The sequence below is a fragment of the Pan troglodytes genome, chromosome 8 (genome assembly GCF_028858775.2).
Source record: "Pan troglodytes isolate AG18354 chromosome 8, NHGRI_mPanTro3-v2.0_pri, whole genome shotgun sequence".
Lineage (NCBI taxonomy): Eukaryota > Metazoa > Chordata > Mammalia > Primates > Hominidae > Pan > Pan troglodytes.
Genome location: NC_072406.2, coordinates 17,348,010 through 17,358,373, shown reverse-complemented (window position 1 = coordinate 17,358,373; position 10,364 = coordinate 17,348,010). Strand labels below are relative to the sequence as shown.

General features: G+C 39.5%; 1 non-coding gene across 1 annotated transcript; it reads right to left on the bottom strand.

Moving 5' to 3' along the window:
• Positions 1-8,400: 8,400 nt before the first annotated feature.
• On the bottom strand, positions 8,401-8,506 carry LOC112204647 (U6 spliceosomal RNA). Its single transcript, XR_002938320.1, has one exon. It is a non-coding gene; the product is annotated as a U6 spliceosomal RNA (small nuclear RNA).
• Positions 8,507-10,364: the final 1,858 nt, after the last annotated feature.

The following is a 10,364-nucleotide window of genomic DNA, read 5'->3' as shown; positions in this document are numbered from 1 at the left end:
ATAAGATCATTTTTTTCGAGATAGGATATTGTCCTGTTTCTCAGGCTAGAGTACATTAGCGCAAGCATGGCTCATTGCAGACTCAACCTCCTGGGTCCAAGCAATCCCCCAGGCTCAACCTTCCCGGTAGCTGGGACTATAGGCACCCACCACCATACTGACTATCTTTATTTTTATTTTTTGTACACATGGGGTCTCACTACGTTGCCCAGGGTAGTCTTTAACTTCTGGGCTCAAGCAGTCTTCCTGTCTCAACCTCCCGAGGTGTTGGGATTAGAGACATGAGCCACTACGGCCAGCCAGAAAATAATTTTCATCTTGGAATTTTCTGCCCAACAAATCTGTCACATGAGGGGAGAATAGAGGTATTGTTAGACATGCAATGCCTTTTCAACCCCTTCTTGGGAAGCCGTTTACATCGTCGTCCTTTTCGCCTTCCACCTTACTGAGTTCTCTTTATGTTACCTCCAAAATACATTTCTTGTCAGTCGACTTTCACTGTCACTCTCTCCATTCCATGCCACTTTTCTCTCTGTACCCTAGCAACCCCCTTTTTGTTTCCACATAGCTTCTCTCACTCCTTTTTCACATGGCATTGTGCAGCTTTCTATATATGCTCATATTCACTCATCTCACTAGGCTACCCCAGAACTTTTAACAGATACTTACTGTATTTGGGATAGAATCCTATGTTTAATGTAGTTAATAATGCTCTGGTAGCGTGGCTGGAGTCTTCAGGGGTGGAACCTACTTTTCCAGAATCACTTGATTCTGTTACCCCCACCTCCGTGTCTTCCAAATATGGAGGCCTAACGTTTTCTTGAGCACATAAAACTCTTTCCTTCTGTAGGATTGTATCCCATGTTCTCTACTCAATCTGATTGACTCCACCCCTAATTTGTAATCTTGTCTAATTCTTGCTTATTCAAACTTCATGTCTGCCAGTGTGCTGAGCTTCTGATTAAAGCAGTGCTCACACACACGTTTGACATGTAGCATCGTACCAGGTGCAGAGTGGATGCTCAATAAAAATTGGCTGAATAAATAAATAAATTATTTTGTTTCTTTAAAATCAAGACTGCTCTGTCTGCCTGGCCATGGTGGCTCATGCCTGTAGCCTGTAATCCCAGTTCTTTGGGAGGCTGAGGCAGGAGGATGGCTTAAAGTCAGGAGTTTAAGATGAGGCTGGAAAACACAGAGAAAGACCATATCTTAAAAAAAAAAAAAAAAAAAAAAAAAATTAGCCAGTTGTGGCATCATGCACCCACAGTCTCAGCTACTCCAGAGCCTGTGGTGGGAGGATTATTGAAGCCCAGGGGCTGGAGGCTGCAGTGAGCTGTGTTCATGCCACTGCATGCACTCTGAGATTCTCTCTAAAAATAAAAAATAAATAGGAGAGAAAAACATGAAACAAATATTGCTGTCTCTGAAGGAATAGAAAACAGGATGGGTATTTTTCATATGAATTGAAAAAGGTAGTTAGCCCTGGGAGGCTTATGGCTAATTTGAACAACGTATTGGCAAGATTGAAAGCAGTTCGATGCCACTAGAAACACACTTGAACGTTATTATTTCCTCTTTGGTTTCTTTTACCCATTCCCTTTGTCTTCTTTCTTTTGATTTTTCTGGCATTTAAAAAATTTAATCATTATAAACAGATTTGGCTCTATCTCAAGTGACTTAGTTAATGAGATTTAGGTTAAATTGGCCAACAATATGATCATTCCAACTTTATAGGCTTTATAACAAGTACGTCACATTCCAACTCCCAGCACAGTGAGGATTTTATAATGGCAGCATCTCCTTTTCTATTTCTAGCACTAGCTTTTTCCAGGGAGTAAGTGGCAAGTGCGGTGTGGTAGGTAGGGAACAGAAGCCATCTGTATAATATTTATGTATAGTAATGTCAGTAGACATTTTTAGTTGAATACTCATTAAAATGATGAAAATAAATTGTATACTTCTTATTAAAGAAATTTCAAAAGTACAGACTAGTTACAAAAATGGTACAATGAACCACTGTGTATCCTTCATTGAGATGTATTAATTGTTTATTTGTCTTTCTCTCTGAATGTTGTTTTTAATTTTCTTTTCTTCCCCTTCCTCCTCCTTAATCTCCTTTTTTGTAGTATCATTCTCATTGTTTTATCACTGCCAACTCATTAGAAAGTAAGTGGCAGACATCAAATTCCTTCAACTGTGTAGACTTCATCATCAGTCTCCTAATAACAAGGCCATCGTCATAACCATCTACAATATAAGTATCAGATTCAGAAAATATATCATAAATGCAAGTTCTCTTCAGTATTGTGGCATTCTATTTTATATAACATTCATATATAAAATAGATCTTCCCTAAATTAGTTTTCTTAAGTTTCTTTGTTCAAAATATTGAACTAATGGACTTGGACTCATTAATCCTAAGAGTGTTGTGATACTATTTTCTAGATAAGTAGTGCTCACAGTACAAAGTCCAATTTTCAGTTATCAAGAGAAATTCCTTGTTCTTCTTTTCGTATAGTTAATCGATTAATTTTCAGCCATGTTGTAAAAATTAAAAAGACAATTTATCATGATCTAATAGTATTACATATTATAAACTCCATATTCATATTTCACTAAATATCCTATTAAGGATTCAACTGAAGATGCAATCTAACATCACTATTTTTTTTAGCCTACTATGCCTCCTTAACCATTTTCTGGAATACCTCCTTTGTCTTTTATGACATGTATGTTTTTTCAGCAGTACACATCAATTGTAGTTTCAAACTGTCCCTTCATTTGTGGATTTCTGATTGCTTCCTTATGACTAGATTGAGGTTTTCGTTGCTTTACTGTTGGCAGAAATACCATGTGAGTTATGCACTCTCAGCCCACCACATCGGGAGACAAATATTTGTCCCATTCTTGGAATGTTAATTTTAATCACTGGACTATTGTCGCGCTATGGCTTGATGGTTTGGATGTATTCCCAAAGCTCATGAGTTGAAACCTTAGTCCCCGATGCAGCTGTGGAATAGGTGGGATCTTTAAGAGGTGATTAGGTCATGAGAGCTCTACCATCATGAATGGATTAATACTGCTATTGTGGGCGTGGGCTTCTGGTGAGGTTGCAAATTTACCCTCCCTTTACTCTCTGTGTCGTGTAGTCCCTTGCCCTTCCCCTTTCTGCCATAGGAACACCCTAGCCAGATGCCAGTGTCATGCTCTTAGACTCCTCAGCCTCCAGGACCATGAACCAAACAAACTTCTTGTAAATTACTCAGATTATGGTCTTCTCTTATAGCAGCACAAAGTGGATTAGGACAGATGGTATCTGTCAGATTTCTACACTGTAAACTCACCGTTTTTCTGCATCATGAATTAACAATCTTTGGAGAAATACTTTGAGGCTGTTGAAATATCCTGTTCCCATCAGACTTTGTACCAAATGGCTTTAACATTTGCTGATGACTTTGGCCTAAATCAATTATTACTATTGTGCTTGCTAAATGGTGATTTTACTGCCTCCATCATTCCTTTTACATTTATTAGTAGGCATTACACCACAAGTAAGGCTTTTCATCTGCACTACCACTTTTTGAAGTTAATTTAATCCTGTATCTTGAAATCAGCATTACAAATGTTAAACTATGGCAAAACCAGGGCAGAATATATATCTGGCATGTAATATATTGTGTGGCCCACTGGAAAGAAAACAACCAGAGTTTATTCCTTATTTTACTGATAACTTGAAAAGAATTTTTAAAAAGTCTCTTCATATATTTAATTTTTAGTATTTACACCTACCCAGTAAAGATTTTATACCATTTAATATCTAAGTTTTCTTTCAGTTTTAATGGTCTTTAACTCCTGGAAAAATTCATTCTGTGTTTATGTGCCCTAAAGGAGCCAAATAAATTTTTTTCTTTTCAGTCTTATTAATAGCCAAGTTGATTAATTGCAATTGGCTAAAAACTGGCAAAAAATTCCCTAACCCCATTAACTTATTTTGGATCTCATTAAACTTTTAAATTCTCTTGCTTTCCCTTTCCCTTGTCTATTTTGAGCTTGTTTTCAGCAGTGTCTCTTCTCTGGCAAGCATATTTGGAAAACGCACAGATTGAGCACCAGTGTGGGAGGAATTATACAGCTAAAAAACATCCCACGAAATGATCATGGGTATTTCAATTTGCCTGAGGATTAATTATAGCCCTATAATCCCCATATCAAGGCAGTCTGTGAGTTAGAGGCTGGGCTGAGAGAGTTGTCATCCTAGTAATGACATTTAAGGCGAGTGATTTACTAAAACACAATCTGTACCAATTTCAACCTAAATTTTAAAGCAAGTCATCTAAGTACTGAGAAAAATGGTCCCAGACGCATTCCTAGCAAATTCTGTACTATAAATTGTAAGCCTATGAGAAAATGTGGTTGAAAGCTGAGGGTTGACAAAATGTATAACCCAGGGAACCATTTAGGAATGATAATTTTAACATCATTACTAATACTTCACAAGAATACAGAGAGCAGAATAAAACATCATTCTGGGGATAATACAAGGAATATAAAATAGTTAGCATATATTAAAGGTTTAAAATTTTAATCCCTTAAACATCAGTGTATTTGGCTGCTTCTCATGACATTGTTCAAACAATAAATTACATATGTACAAAACAATTTGTTGCTTTCATGACTGTCATTTTTTAAACTGTAAATTTTACATCAAAAAGCATTACAGACAGTTTACAATTTCACTGTGATTTTCCTAGAAATAAAATATTCAAAAAACATATGATAAATGGTCACTCTGTTTAATCTATCATCTATGTTTGATATGTATATGCATACATGTGCATAAATATATCTCTATAAATATATGAGCATAATAAATCATTTTTATTGAGTATTTCCTTGAAAGAGGTGCTGAACACTTCACATGAATTATGATTTTATCCCTTTAGTCTTTTTAATGTGTGTATGAGATATCTATGATTGTTGTTTCATTTTGAGTCTAGGAGACCAAGTTAAAAAGTGGTTAAGTAAGTTGTTCAGAGCCAGATCAAACTGTAGAACCCAGTGGGATACAGATTATTTGTGGTCATATTTCATGTCTTTTGTTCTTAAAATTTATTTAATCAAATGGCTTCATATGGACACATTTCTTTTTTTTTCTTCCAAGGCATACTTATACCATATATATGCAAAATATACAATTTGCATTTGTTTTTACATTTACATATATCTATATTATACACCCACAAAAAACATTATGTACATCTACATTTACTGTTTGTTTCTTCAACAGTATGAGGAGCCCAGACGGCCCATGTGGGCTGCCCTATACACAATTTGATGAAACCATGGAGATATTCTCTAGGGAAAGCTTTGTGTTCTAGGTCACTATGACCTTCAAACTCTATTAGCTCAAGCTTCTGGGAATAGGAAGGAAAACATTTCTCTGTGGTCTATTAATGTGAAAATGAGAGGGGCTGACCCTACCTCTGTCCTGTGTTTCTCAGTTCTTATTGTGATGTCACTAGCACAATATATTGCTTGTGGATTAGAGGTTCAAACAGTATTCTTTAAGACAACAACCCAAAAGCAACAAATGTTGTCTCCTAGCTGGGATTACAATGCAGCCTTCAGTAGGTCATTGTATTATTCCATCAAGCCAGCTGTTCCACAATGACAAGGTACCTGGCAATACCAATAAATTTCATGGGTGTGAGTTCCCTATTGCACTTTCTATTGCTATATAATGAGGTATGTGTTAGTAGTAACAAGACTTTTCGAAAGTCGATGAATAGTAATTCTGGTAGAAATGTTGCAGAAAATAAAGGAAAATCTCTATTAACATGTGTAAAACCAAGGACTTCTCTATTCATAATTAAAAGAGTTTGCTGTAATCAACTTGCCACCAGGTAGATGGCTAGTTCTTCATGGAATAGTGCCATAAAGGATAACATTTCAGAGAGCCATGGCCTCTGGATGCCATGGCAAGAGCACTAAAGTCTCTAAGAATGAAATGAAGTGTTGAGAAGGTGAATGTAAATCATTAGGGAAATGTGTTTTTGAAGAATAGAAGAAATGAGCTGACACTTATTTAATGACAGAAAAAGTAGAAACTCTGAAAATCTGTAAAACCAGATGTCATAATTTCAAAGGAGCAGTAGAAGCTTTGGAGATCGATGTGGAAGGTGACACTGAGCAACAGGGAGGACAGGAGACCCACCTCTGGAACTGAGGTTCTGGGATGCAGAAAAACATGCAACTTCCTGCAAAAATGGCTACCAAGGATGCTGAATCTCCATCATGATTCCTGGTTGCAGTTAATGCCAGGAAGTGCAGGGAAATTCTGAGAAGAGGTTGCAGGTATAGGGATTGTGCTGATCTTCAACCAGAGTGTTGCCCCTGGAATTTTCTTGTTAAATTCTACTGCTAAAAGACAATCGTAATGGCAAACGCCCCGGAAAATCCTCATAGACAAGCCATGACAGCAGAAAGTAAGGTTAAAGACACAGCCAGTCAACACTGTTATTCCAGTGCAAGATACGAATCCTGAGAGAAAGTGTCCTAAATGCATCAAAGGGAAAGACCTTCATTACATGTTCTATATATTATTTTGGTTCCTTTATAATCTCTGCTTTAAAGCCAAGTAAAGGACAACTTGGTACTTTCATTGTCTGTTACCCTAACACTGCATATGATAAAATAAATATACTCTTTTAGCATTCATGTTTTAATTCATATTAGCCCTATTATAGCGACAGATTGTTCAATGTAGTGGATGAAATAACTCATAGTTAATTAGTGGTTGAAACACAGTAGAATCCAACTCCCCCCCTTACCTCACGGCCTCTTAGAACACTGCCCCAGTCATCCTATCTCACTTAAAAATGGAACCGATTTTTACAATTACAACTTAATGACTCACCTTTGAGTAAACATTCAAAATCAAACTAATTTTTCAATAACTACAGTAACTCTAGTTAGAATTAACTGGAATTATTATAGTTATTAAAGCTGTCAGAGATAATTAAAATTTCTGGTATAAATGTCTAATTTACTTCTCATATGCATGAGATTGCTTCAATAATTTAACCACTAGTAAAATTCTGATAGCCCCAAGAGCTAAGATTCAGGTTGAAAAATAACTGAGGAGGTGAGCCACCAAAGAGAATTTGACAACCATTGGTTGGTGCAAAAGTAATTGCGGTTTTGCCATTAAAAAGTAATGGTTAAAAAAAATACAGTTACTTTTGCACCAACCTATAGAACCAGGTTATTGAATGGATGCTGAGTGCTTCTTAAGCATCTGAATTCACTCACTCAACATGTACGTATGGAGCATCTGCTGGGTGCCAGGTCTGCTGCAGGCACTCGGAATTCATCTGCATTTGGTTGGAAGACCTCTGCCCTCAAGCAGTTCATTTTTAGCAGGTCAGGAGAGGACCCAGGGGAACCCTGATAACAAGTTCTGAATATTTTAGGAAAATGACAGGGCACATTAGAAGGTGGCCAGCGATGTGTGAAAAAAGACAACCCCGAGCCAAGAACACAGATAAGGGAGAAGCCCATGAGGTATGAAGGAGGGTTTTGCAGGGTGTGCTCAGGATAGGTCTTACTGAGCTCTCGAGGTTTTAGCAAATAGCTGCGTGATAAAGAGGCTGACTCCAGTTTCTGCTGCTTGAAAACATTTAAGCCTCACTGGCCAAATGTTTGTCCTGGGCCTCTCTTCAGCTTGTCCTACATCTAGACAAGCTGAGAAGAAAGCTCAAGTGCTCCCACTTGGATACTGGCAGGAGATTCAGATCACGCAAGCCCTCTATCTGGGCACCTTTACCCAACCCCACCCCCCTGCTCACCACAGTAAAACCCCCAGCTATGCGTGTTTCCTTGCTCTTTCACACTGTTTGAGACCTGCTTAAGAGGTTCGCCCTGTTCTGCCATTATGTAAATACACCTTGTTACACTGTCTTGGGGTGTGCGTGTGTGTGTGTGTGTGTGTGGCATCATTGATCTCAACATTGAACCAAATTTGGGGGCCGCGAGTCCACCCTGTCTTTGCAGGGGTTCTTAACAAGGGACAGCTAGGGGGGCGAGGTACCTGGCACATTCCTGGAACAGTGCAAATTGGCATCCGCCTGAAGTGAGGGGAAAAATAACTAGAGAAAGAATCAGATTGTAAATGATGGGGATGGGAGATGTTAGATCACAGGAAGCTTTTTGGCTTTTTTAAGAACATAGATTTTACTTTGAATGAAGTAAACAACCATTGCAGGGCTTTGAGCGGAGGATGGGCATGGTTTGCTTTTGTTTATTTAGTTTACAGTAGCTGAATTGAGATATAATTCGCATGCCATAAAATGGTATTATTTTCAATGCCTACAATTCAGTGGCTTTTAGTATATTCATAAAAATATGGAATGTCCCATGAATTTCCATGTCATGTTTACACAGGGGCCAGGTTCCTCTTCTCTGTATGTTCCAGTTTTAGCAGATGTGCTGCTGAAGTGAGCACCTGAGGCTGGCTTGCGTGGGGACCCTCTCGCTGCTGCGGAAGGAGCCAGGCTCTGAAGCAGGGGAGCTGGCGGGTGCGCGTGGGAATCCAGTGACAGAGGACGGTGTTTCCAGCTGCAATGGTGAGTAGCTGGGAAATGGTAACAATCCATGAGGTTCTGGATCTTCCAAAGGCAGAGACAACAGGATTTCCTGATGGGTTGGGTGTTGCAAGTGCTGTTTGTTCTGTTCAAAATTAGGACGTCCTAGACGGGAAACGGGAACTGAAAGGGCAGCCAGTTACCGCCCACGGACGCAGAAAAAGGAAGAGCTGTTTTCTGCTTTTAGTGACAGGAGAAACCTGATGTGGTGCAGATTTTGTGAAACGAAGGAGGGTCTCCAACTTCCAGGCCCGAAGTCCCTAGACTCACATAGAGCCGAGGGGTGGAGCCACCAAATTTCCCTGAGAGAGAGTACCACTAGCCCAAGAACCAGATAGAGACTATGTCCACAGCAAGCCACTCAGGACAAAGGGAATAAAGAGACAGACGTCCAAAAACCAGTACATAGTGATGACCAAATAAAAGTGTGGCTACACACTGTTTTAGGAATTTATACTGTGTTACTGCACTGCTGTTCTATTTTGCCCTTCTCTCCCTATCTGTTGCTCTCTATTTTTCTGTCTCTCTATTCATCTGTCTTCATTTCTCCCTTTCTATTCCCTCTTGCTATCTCTCTCTGTATGTATCTGTCTCTCTCCATTTCTGTCTCTTTATATCTCTCTCTATATTTCTTCCTGTCTATTCTCTCCCCTCCAGCTTTCTCTCTTTCCCTCTGTGTGTGTGTATTGCTTGTCTGTCTCTGTTTCTTTCTTTCTATATATATATTTCTTTCGCTCTCTTAATTGTTAAAGCACTTCTTTGAAGTCTGTCTAACATTATCTTGGCTCAGTAAAAGAGACAGGAGAGTTTCCACACCACAGTAGGTATTGGTGGGAGGATCAGAGCTCCTGGATTCTCTGTCCAGCCATGGCAGCGCCAGGTTTGCAGGGTGCCATATACCCCCAGGAGTTACTGAAATGGCAATGAAGTTGGAAAGTGAAAAACCAACAAGGAAAATTTGAAGACAACCAAGGTGGACAACCCCCTCCAACCAAGGTGGACAACCCCCCCCAACCAAGGTGGACAACCCCCCCAACCAAGGTGGACAACCCCCTCCAACCAAGGTGGACAACCCTCCCCAACCAAGGTGGACAACCCCCCCCAACATTTTTTTTAGGGCTTTTGATTACCAGAGGCCTTATTTTATATCGCAATTAAGAAGACTTGAAAAGTACCTCATCAAGGCCAGGCGCAGTAGCTCACGCCTGTAATCCCAGCACTTTGGGAGGCCGAAGTGGGTGGATCACGAGGTCAAGAGATCGAGACCATCCTGGCTAACACGGTGAAACTCCGTCTCTATTAAAAAATACAAAAAATTAGCTGGGCGTGGTGGCGGGCACCTGTAGTCCCAGCTACTCGGGAGGCTGAGGCAGGAGAATGGCGTGAACCCGGGAGGCGGAGCTTGCAGTGAGCCGAGATTGCGCCACTGCACTCCAGCCTAGGCGACAGAGTGAGACTCCATCTCAAAAAAAAAAAAAAAAAAAAAAGAAAAGAAAAGTACCTCATCAAACAAGCATGCATAAATGAAAGCATTGGGGAGACAATTGGGTACAGTTAATTTTTATTTACACTCTCTCTCCACTCTGGTTTTATTTATCGCCAAGTAGCTGGAGGGGTAGAATCCACCAGAGGGTAAATCACTAGTTCTGTGTGAACGGGAATATCTTTCTATTACATTGTTCAAAAATAGATCACAAGTGAGATTGACACAATTCAGAG